This window comes from Xiphophorus hellerii, chromosome 22, assembly GCF_003331165.1.
Source record: "Xiphophorus hellerii strain 12219 chromosome 22, Xiphophorus_hellerii-4.1, whole genome shotgun sequence".
In the NCBI taxonomy this organism is placed as follows: Eukaryota; Metazoa; Chordata; class Actinopteri; order Cyprinodontiformes; family Poeciliidae; genus Xiphophorus; species Xiphophorus hellerii.
The window spans coordinates 30,154,338-30,164,639 of NC_045693.1; the positions used below are offsets into that span (position 1 = coordinate 30,154,338).

Sequence of the window (10,302 nt, forward strand, 5' to 3'; positions counted from 1 at the left end):
ATTATTTATGCATGGTCAGTTTGTCCATAGAAGTACAAAAGCTTAGAGATATGCAGCTCCTATGAAAGCTGTTCACTCCATTGGTTGTTTTAGCCTTTTTGTTGCTTAAACAAAACCTTCAGAGCCACATAAAGACAGTCACATAGTCGGCCTTCTATCACCTGAAGAATATTTCCAGGATTAGAAGACTAATGTCTCAGCCAGATCTAGAGAAACTCATCCACGCGTTTATCTTTAGTCGCATCGATTACTGAAACAGTGTCTTCACAGGTTTGTTTAAAAATTCTCCAGCTGCTGCTGATCCAGAACGCTGCTGCTGGCATTGTTGGGTTCCTGGGTGTTTCCTGTCTGTGGTTGGGGTTGCTGTTTCCCTGTCCATCCTTCAGGGGGCGCCTGGCAGCCATCCCTGGAGGGCGTGGACCAGCTGATATTCATCACCTGCACTGCATGATCTCATTTGGAGGAGCATAAGAGGAGGAGGCAGCCTACACACCAGTGCCAGAGTGTTTTGCCAGTTTTTGGTATTACAGGCCATCTGAAGTTCTCCAGTGATCGAACTTTGTGAATTTCTAGTGATTCTTTGTTTTTTTTGTGCCTCCATAGGAACTCTCACTACAGAAGCTGTGAACCCCTTAGTGGAAATCCAGCGCAGAACCTCTCCTTGTGACGCCGGTGGATTATTGCCCACCGGATGCCCAAGTCCCTGAATCCCACCTTGGTGATCGGATCTCCACGCTCGCTGCCCTCCTCTCTCCGGCCATAACGAAACCCGCCCAGATCTCGTCCGCCCTCCAGAGCTGCCCCACCACCATTAGCGAAGCAGCAACACTCAACCTCAAGTAATCCGCCCAGGATCCTTCAGACCTCCCCCCCCCGGTCCGTATCATCTCAGCTGAAGTAAGAACGTTAAGTTTTTTGCTGTTTACCATTTCCTCCAGTCATCGAACTCACCATACTCTCTCACCCTTAGCTCCAACCAGAAGCATCGAATCCTCTCCGGACCAGTTTTTCCCCTTTTCCTCTGACTGTCATTCCCTGCAATAAATATCATTTTACTGATTTCCCTTGTTCTGTGGGTGTTCTTGCATGTGGGTCAGACGATTAAAACCCAACATGACAGGCATTCTGACTAAATCCAGGAAGTTAGAGCACATCACCCAGTTCTACAGTCAATGGCTTCCTGTAGCACAGAGAATAGACTTTAAAATACTATTTTATTAGTTTATAAATTACTTAATGGCTTAGAACCAAATATATATTAACAACCTGTTATTAATGACCAAGTCTACAAACAAAAAAAAAAAAACAGTCAAGGTTGTGGGAAGTTATAAGCCCAAAAATGCGTGGATTGTTGCCTTACTTTTACCAGTAAGGCAACAGTTCACATGCTTAGAAATAAAAAGAATAGTTGGTCAAACTCAAAATGTAAATCAAATATTCATCCAACATCCTCGTCCTGAATTTCCTATTTCAGCCAGGCAGATGATATGTAAGTAGTGTGTGTGCTGGGGTGTGTGTGGGTGTTCATTCATCTCTCTTCACCTGCTGTATTTCAGAGGGGAGGTGCACAAGCTGCTAACCAGCCATGAATACAGATGAGGTGCTTGGTGTGATGTGGCTATGAGTTCGTGACGAGGCTCAGCAGAGAACTAACTCACCACATAATGAGTGATCCTTATCGGCACAGCAAGATCCACACAAGTTTGATTGAAAGGCCAAAACTCAGACAGATACAAACTTGGCACCCACTCTCACTCCACACCCCAAGCTCCGGGAAGAGACTTTAAATGTGTCTCTTTGAAGGTTCCCCTAAATCATCGAGGTGGTACAACGTTAGGTAAAAATCCACCTGACTCCCAGAAAAGAAGCTCTTTGCTCATAAGGAAGGGAGTCTACAGTGTGTCAGTAAAGGAATGGGAGAAGCTGAGCATTCTTCACCCCACCTTACAACTGTTTTTATTTTTAAATATTACTAACCATGCATCTGCTCTCCCAGGCTTCTTAATGACAAACTAATAGCCACTTTTCACATGAGTAACTTGCAATGACAGGTGATTAAAATCAATTAGGTCACATGGAATCAAAATTAGCATTACATATCAAAACGGCTATTTTTGGAGCTACTGTCGTGACTTGCATGTCCTTCCCTCGGAAGATAAAGACAAGCCTCCGGGTTCATACGGATGTCTGTGCTCATGTACTGAACGGCGTGAAGAATGCCAAATGCCTGACCTTCTTGCAGAGCCTTGATCATGTCCTGGGAGGGGTGCTAGTGGGGAATTCTAATGTGCTATTGTGGGATTGGGAGCAATGGACTCCCCATCTGAATCTGAGGAGTGTTTTGTTGTTGAACTTTCTCTGCCAGCCATGGGGTGTCTGGACTCACCAAATAATTTCTGAGACGTTGTTAGTTTGGCGAGTTTCACATCCAAGCGTCGGCTGTCCTGATGAGCGTCACTTTCAGGGCTATTTTCGCCTCCCCTGAGCTCAGCTTGATAACCTGCTAATGTGCATCTTCTGGCAGGACACCAACTACAGGCCACTGTGTCTCATAGTGAAGTCTCTCTGTGGAGATCCAGATTTTCCTGCAGTGTCGGAATTTGTGTTTATTTTGAATAATTCTTTGATATTTTTTTATTCTAGAAAAAGCCAGGCAGCTAAGCTAACCTAATAATGGTAATTTAAATTATCGAATTTTATGCACAAATCTAATTTTGTTTAAAAATAAACTGATTTGATACAATGATAAAATTTGATACAGTATGAAACCTTATAGAATTGTTTTAAATAGACGTTATATTTCTTTTGCGGTTCTTATCTCTTGCCATTCACATAATGTAATCAGAACCTCAAAACTGTTTTAATAGAAAAAATGGTTTCTGAATCTAAAATCATTATTTAATCCAATTGGAATCGAATCAAATCTCTAGACTGTGAATGATGTGCATCACTAGGAATAAACTGTATCCCATCCTCTACTCTGGGTAAAGTGTGTCTTAAGTGAAAGTTCTTCTGATTATTTTCCACCTAATGTCTTTGACTGCAGTGCATTCGTATGGATAAACCCCAACACTTTGTCGGTGGTTGGGTTCCTTCTGTTCTACCTGTGCATGTGAAGGTTCCTTCCAGCTACTTCATCCTCCTCCTACAGTCATGCTTGATTCAAAGTGCATGTTTGTGTTTCTTCGAGCTGCCTTGTGTTCGTCCAGCCTATCTCCAGCAGTCACCAGACCAACGGGCCTTGAGGAATAGACGATCCTTTTTACAAACACAGACCTCTGTCCGGACTAGAGAACTGCAGGAGGTTAACAAATGTATCAGTGAAGAATCAGCAAGTGACCTGGATGTATGTTGCATGGTAATTTGACTTTGTCTGACTGTGTGTCAGTGACCAGGGAGGAATATTTGACCGCACTAATGAATCTTCTTTAACGAATGCCAGGATGAGGGAGCAGCCTTTAAAAGAAAGCCCAACATATTCCCAGTAAGTCGTTGCATTTGTGTGTTTTTGTTGATTGCTTCAATGTGACATGCGTCTCTGTGAAACTGTGCAGTTTGTTTGCAGGAACTCATTTGTTCTGCAGCCTCTGCTGTTTATATTCTGAACAGATAAGCTTTCTCCTCTTACAAACAGGCTCTATTCAGGTCGCTCTGTGTCAGCATGTTAATATGTGTGTGTCCATTTGTGCGTGCACATCGGCATTTGCTAAGCTAATTGAAGAGCGCTCCTGTTGTAAACAAGAAGCACATTTCCTGTGCCACTGGAGCTGTACAGAGTGAGATGTCTATATGTGCTGTGTGTGTGTGTGTGTGTGTGTGTGGTTGCATTCAGGTACAAACAAACCTACACTGTGATACTTGCATCATCACATCCCTCCTCATCCTCCTGCTGTTCTTCTTCGGTTTATTTTTATTTGCTTTATTTTCAGTGCAATACAATAAAGAACTGCTGCAGCTCAAAACACGCATCAAAATTAAGACATTTTTATAAAACATATTTATAATGTAAAATACTACAATACTCCCAATAAGAAAGGAAAAACAAAACTAAACAAAGACAGCATTGATAACTGAACTTTAATGTCATAAATCTCACATGAACTTATTGTGACACATGAACTTATCTTATCACAATTAACCGGATTTTGTGATGATTTGACATTGGGCCGGGAAGACTCTGTGTTTTATCATATTTTTCATGGTTTTCCAGCTTGTTCATAGGAGTATGTATTAATTAAGACACATTAGTTGAAAACTGACACGTCTTTTATTCAGAAAGTAATAAAGGGAGTCTGCAGTGTGTAATAAACACATGTAAAGTTTGACAATCAGGTAAAGATTTAGTTAAAAGTGATGTTCTACAGAGTTGTCAGCAACAGTTTCCTTACCCGTACTTGACACAAATTTCATACTAAAGCACTTTGGAGAAAAGTGAAGAAATCCTCAGAGTTGTGGAGAGCTGAGATTCTGACAGCTCACTGCACTGTGGCGTCTCTCTACTGCAGGTCAGGGAACTATTAAAAACATCAAACACAGAGCATTAACGTACACGTTAAAGTTGCAGACATCTAAGTAAGAAATATTAAATTTGGATGTAAACTTAATTTAAGGAATAAAACTTGGTAAGGTGTAAATTAGTATCCTGCCATATTTACAATGAGTTAAAGTGGCTAAAATTTCAAATGGCCCATTGACAGAGGTTTGCTGTAAAAACCTCAGATATGTAGCTTGGTGTGGTCCTGTCTGAAGAGGTGAGACAACAAAGTACGGTAAGTTCCAAAGAGCTGTGGGAAGCCTTCAGAAAGAAGATGGTAACACATTGCAAGTTGACATCAGTTGCTTCATTATCAGGAAGATAATGTCCAGGTGAAGGAAATTCTAAACAGCGTAACCATGGCAGTGCTCATTACAAACAATTTCAACCTGAAAGTAGACCGCTAGATGCTAAACAAATACACTGGGCAAATGAAAGTTGTCTTGCTTTTACGTTTGACCAAGATTATGAAACTGTTGGTGTATTTAAGTTTTCTGTACTGCTGCAGAGTTACCAAACAAATGTGCAATTTAAGTTTGTGATTTAAAAACAAATGACATGTTTTAAGTCAATTCAGCAATATTTTTCTGTATTGGTATTGGCACATACTAAACCTCAGCTATCGGTATCTGAAATGAAATAAATGGATCGGTGCATCTAGGGCAACTAGGGATGTCAAAAAACTTTTGCATGACTACCAAATACGTTATTACAGAGCTTTACTGGTGACATTCACATTGACATACTATTCATTCTCTGATTGGACTACTTATTGTGCTATTATTTAAAAATCTAAATAATTTGTTTAGTGTAACGTTTTTTAAATTTCATTATTAGTCATGTCTCCCAAAGCTTTCAGAGTGGGCCGTTGTTGTGTTTGAACCTTGAATTAACAACATTAAACCACCAAATGACAAAGAAAGCCTTTGTTAGCGAAGCTTATTTATATATCAGAAAAGCAGATGTGACTTGTGAAGGACTGTTATTTAAGTCTCACTGTAGAATTGCAATTAAAGCTCATAACCTGGTGATAAAAAAAGAATAAGGGAACAATCACTTTAGAGTTAAAGGGACTGACATTAAGATCAAATGATAATTAACATGTCAATTAGCTACATTTAGAAATAATGGCAAAACAGAGTTAATAAATGTCTAATAAGGTCCTGGAACATACTGATGAAAAGATGGTCAGGAGGGTCTTAGCGCTGTTAATCGAGGTTATGTGCAAACTTTTCTTCTACTCTATTATAGCTGCTCCCCACTAGCTTAGCTTGTGAATGTTTGCCAGTAGTAACATCATGAATGTTAATGCTAGCTAGTATAGCCACCAATGACTGTGGATGAACAGTTTTCCCGAGTTGGAAAGTCGTTACTCCTTCATTGGCATACTTAGCAACGAGTACACACTGTTGATTGACAACGCTAAGATCCTCCTTCTGGCTCTGATTGGAAAATTTGACAAAACCGTTTTGCTGACAGGGATTCTACCACGTCGAACCATTCATGGGGAATTGCTGCCACTGTCTAGTTTCTTGTTTAGGTATTCATAAAAAGTTCAAAAGTGACACTAACCGCTCTGAGTGCATAAAAAATAAATGATCCAATCACAGCTCTACCAAGATTTTTTTAAAGCTACACTAGATAACATTTATATAAAGTATGGTTTTTACATATTTGCTAAAACTATTAAAATGTCGTGACAGTATATTGAGATAAAGTCAGTGAAAAGATTGATCTCCTCCACCTCCTCCCAGTGTTACTACTGTCATCTGAAGAAATGAACCGCTCCTGACCAAAAACAACCAATCAGAGCCAGGAGGAGGGACTTATAGCTGTCAATCATCCTCATGTATTCTTAGCTAAATGTGCGAATGGTGGAGAAACAACTCCTCGGTTCAGGCAAGTTGTTTATCTACCATTATTGGTGACTATGTTAATTAGCATTAGCATTCATGGAAGGCTGTACCGTCGGAAAGACGTGATAGAGTAGCAGAGAACAACGGTGAAAGTTTTGAGGGGAGTGAGTGGCGTGCACAAGTTAGCACTCCTGGCTCTGATTGGTTATTTCTAGTTAACACTGGGAGAAGTTAGATGAGCTCAACTTTTTTCCCAGGTTATCAGTGACAACATGGTGACAGTTTCAACAGTTACATACTGCTGCTTTAAGGTTTTTGAGATTAGCAAGAGGCAGAAAAATATTAGCTAAAGTTGCTGTCACTGTTTTCTAATAATACCACAAATGTTTTCACATCGTTTAATGGATTTTTTTTGTTTTACTTATTGCGAATTGTTTTTGTAGTCACACGACTGAATTATTTTCTTTTCGTCAGCAAAAATGATCCCGTAGAAATAGAAAGGAAAACATTGGCAGGGATGAGAGGAGGGCGATGGTGGTGTGTGGATTATCTGCAGCAGGTGAGTGAATACTGTGTCTCATGTAACCGTGCGTTGAGTTGGTCAAAACCGAGAAAAGATGAAACTTGGTACCATTTTTTGGTTGTTTTTTCTTAAACTAACTTTTGAAATTTAAAGTATCAGATGATCAAAGTATTTATTTTCCTGTATCCTAAAATTAAACTTTTCAGTAGCAGTAGGGTTTTTTTTTTTGTAAATTGTTGCCGTTTTTGCGAGCGTTTGTTTGAGCTTGTTGAGGAAGAGAAAGAATTTGTGTTGGGTGACACTCTGAGGCTTTTATGTATGTTTTGTGGAGGCATTTTTCATTGTGCATGTTTACTCTTCCTCTTGGTCGCCACAGAAAGCAATCTAAATGGAGATGCTTACTGCCGTCTTTCCAGAGACAGTATAAAATGAATGCAATTATAATGTCCTTCTGCCCTCATCTTTTTATGTTTGCTCCCTGTTAAAATTGTCCTTTTTTTCTGTTTTCTGTCTGCACTGTATATTTGAAAGACCCTCTCTGTGTTTATGTGGCGGTGTGCAAAAATAAAGAGCCCCGTCAAAGTTTTTTTTATAGAGTGTAATGAAGATGATCACACAGGGATCTGTGTTTCTGAAGACATTTTGTGAAGTCTTCAGGAAGTTAAAGTCCCTATTTTTCTTTACAGGGTAATTACATTATTGCTTAAAGGCAACAAAGTAAATATTGATGCACCACAAAGAATAAAAATATGCTTCATGTCAGATTAAAAGTACCTTTTCCACAATGACAACCATTAAGGTGGTATGAAACATGCTTTTCACTAAGCCCACGTTACTATATTCATTTATTTTGATCTGATGTAATTGTTAGGATCTCGGGATGTTTTGTCATTATTTGGGTTCCTTAGTTTCTTATCTCTGTTATAGTTGCCTTGTTTCCATTTTCACATCAGTGCCTTCTTAGTAATTCTAGTTGTGTTTATTTCTTGTGTCCTGTCCTTTTCTTAGTAACTCTAGTTTTTAATTAGGTTTTTATGTGTAGGTGTTTGATTAGATTAATTTCCCAGTTCCCACTGTACTCTCCCTCGCCCCTGGGTTACTTCCTGTTTCTCTCTCCTCAGTCTGCTTTCTGCTCTCTCTCCACACCTGTAACCCATTAGCTCATCAGTCCAGGTCTTTTGTTCAGCATTCAACCTCCCAGCACCTCATTCTCAGTCCTTCCTCACTGGTTCCTTCTGTTACTTTCCTGGTTTTCACTGTATTCTTCCTGGCTTTTCTTGTGGCTTTCCCCTATGGATTATGGATTTTGTTCTGGCTAGCTGTACTTTCATAGGTTTTTGGAATTTTTTTGTTCTTATTTTGTCATTAAATCTTCAAAATCATTTGCCACCTCAGCTTCTCTGCTTTTGGGTTTACCTACAAACGACTCACCACAACAGAAATATTCTAAACTTAAATGTTGTTTTCAAAGAATGTAAGCTACAATTATTGAATCTTTTTTTTTTTTTTTTTTTTTTTTTTTTGTAACCCCTCCAGGGGGTCTTTTTGTGGGCTCTAGAGTCCCTTTTCATGAAGTAGGCTGACAGGAAAGGGGAAGGGAGAGGGGGGAAGACATGCGGTAAATGTCGCCGGGTCCGGGAGTCGAACCCGCGACAGCCGCGTCGAGGACTTGAGGCCTCCAAATGTGGGTCGCGCTAACCCCTACGCCACCACGGCACGCCCACAATTATTGAATCTTAACCAAAAACAAATGATTTAGGCTTAAAAAAGATTATAATACATAATGCTACATGGAAACTACACATAAAATCAGTTCCTTTAGCCACCATTATGATTATCATAGGAGCTCATGCAAGCACCAAGAGGACTATTTTTTGTTTGTTCTCAGATAACTAATCCAAAAAACTGTCATTTTCATCTGACCTGTTCGAGGTGAAAGAAGCTTAACCTCCAGCCAGTCATTAGCAACGTGACACTCATTAAGTCTTGTGTCCTGCACCCCGACCTCACTTAGGGCTGTTTGGGTTATTGGTTCAATAACTTTGCATGGATGTCAAGGCTGATTTGAATGTAACTAATGAGTGCTTCTTTATGGCTTTTTGACAATCAAAAATATGCAACTACTTAACTAGCTAAATATAAATACATTTAAAAACTAATTAAAAAATAATTAGTGTGTGCAGTTCATAGAAATCACACTTCTTTTTGTGACAAATAGGAATGTTTTTTTCAAGAGCATTATTTGCTTTTGGGGGGTTAATTGCTGTGACACGGTCACAGCTTTACAATTACCCAAAAAACAAGTAAGAAATTGTTCTTATCACTTATCGTTATCACAATAGTTTCACAAAATATTGTGATAAAGTTTTATACAAAATATTTAGGCAGTGCCCAAACTGCCTAGATATTTACAACAAAAACCCAACATCTGTTACATATTATGTAAAATTTTGAAATGCTTGTAAAACTGGATGCTCATCGGAAGTGAAGTTCATGTCGCTGCCTGCTTTCAGGTTAATTTAGCATATAGTTATCGGACCATGCTGGAAGACTCGCAGGGCATTCAAATTGTAATTCCTTGACAATAAATGAAAATTAAACAGACAAAGTAACAACTTCAGAAGAGAAGCATATCAGAAGGAATTTATACTTCAAAGACATGGCTAGATTTGATTCTTAGAACCTCATAAAACATTATTTCAACACCCAGCATACATGGCAAAACGGAAAATAGTACGACAGCAGCGTGACAAATGGATGCTTGCCTATGAAAGTTCTGCTGAGATTACATTTTTGATGGTTATTAGATTAGTTGTACGTTTAATTTGTCCTGAATGTTTACATTATTCCTTCTAAAGCAGCTTTGTTTTACCTGGAGGGGGGAATATTCACACCTAATAGTGCTGTACACTCCAGTACTGCTTGGAGACTGTAATTGCGTCTGCCAAGAATCTGTTATTCATTCCAAGAAAAGTTGCTTTTTTCATCTCTTTTTAAGTATGTTGGATATTTTTATGTGACGTGGCTCTGTGTGCACTGCTGTACTCTGTTCATTGTTGCCATAATGACTTAAGTGGTTTGTAAACTGGTACTCTTTACATGATACTTCTATCATTGCCTTTAACTCGACCTCCTCCATGAGTGGTTTCTCCTGGTAATATTGCTTGTTTTAACTTTCAATGGTCTGCATTATAACCATAACACTTAGTTTTTGTCATCCAACATACAAAACATCAAAACCACTTGGATTTCTTTCTTTACCATGCACCAGTCACTCACTCTCAATTTTTGGATCAACTCTCAGATTTCTTAACTTGGAGTTAACCTGCTTGGCTATTTTATAACACTGGAAATGCTAGCCTACATATAGCATTTTTGCTTAAAATATC

At 39.1% G+C, this 10,302-nt stretch overlaps 1 long non-coding RNA gene across 2 annotated transcripts; it reads left to right on the forward strand.

Moving 5' to 3' along the window:
* Positions 1 to 328: 328 nt before the first annotated feature.
* Positions 329 to 1,060, forward strand: LOC116712686 (uncharacterized). 2 transcript variants are annotated; one of them, XR_004337621.1, is made up of 3 exons: positions 329 to 521; positions 604 to 897; positions 971 to 1,060. It is a non-coding gene; the product is annotated as an uncharacterized LOC116712686 (long non-coding RNA). The 2 variants fall into 2 exon arrangements; XR_004337620.1 differs by lacking the exon at positions 329 to 521 and having other exon boundaries at positions 529 to 897.
* The last annotated feature ends 9,242 nt before the right edge of the window (positions 1,061 to 10,302 follow it).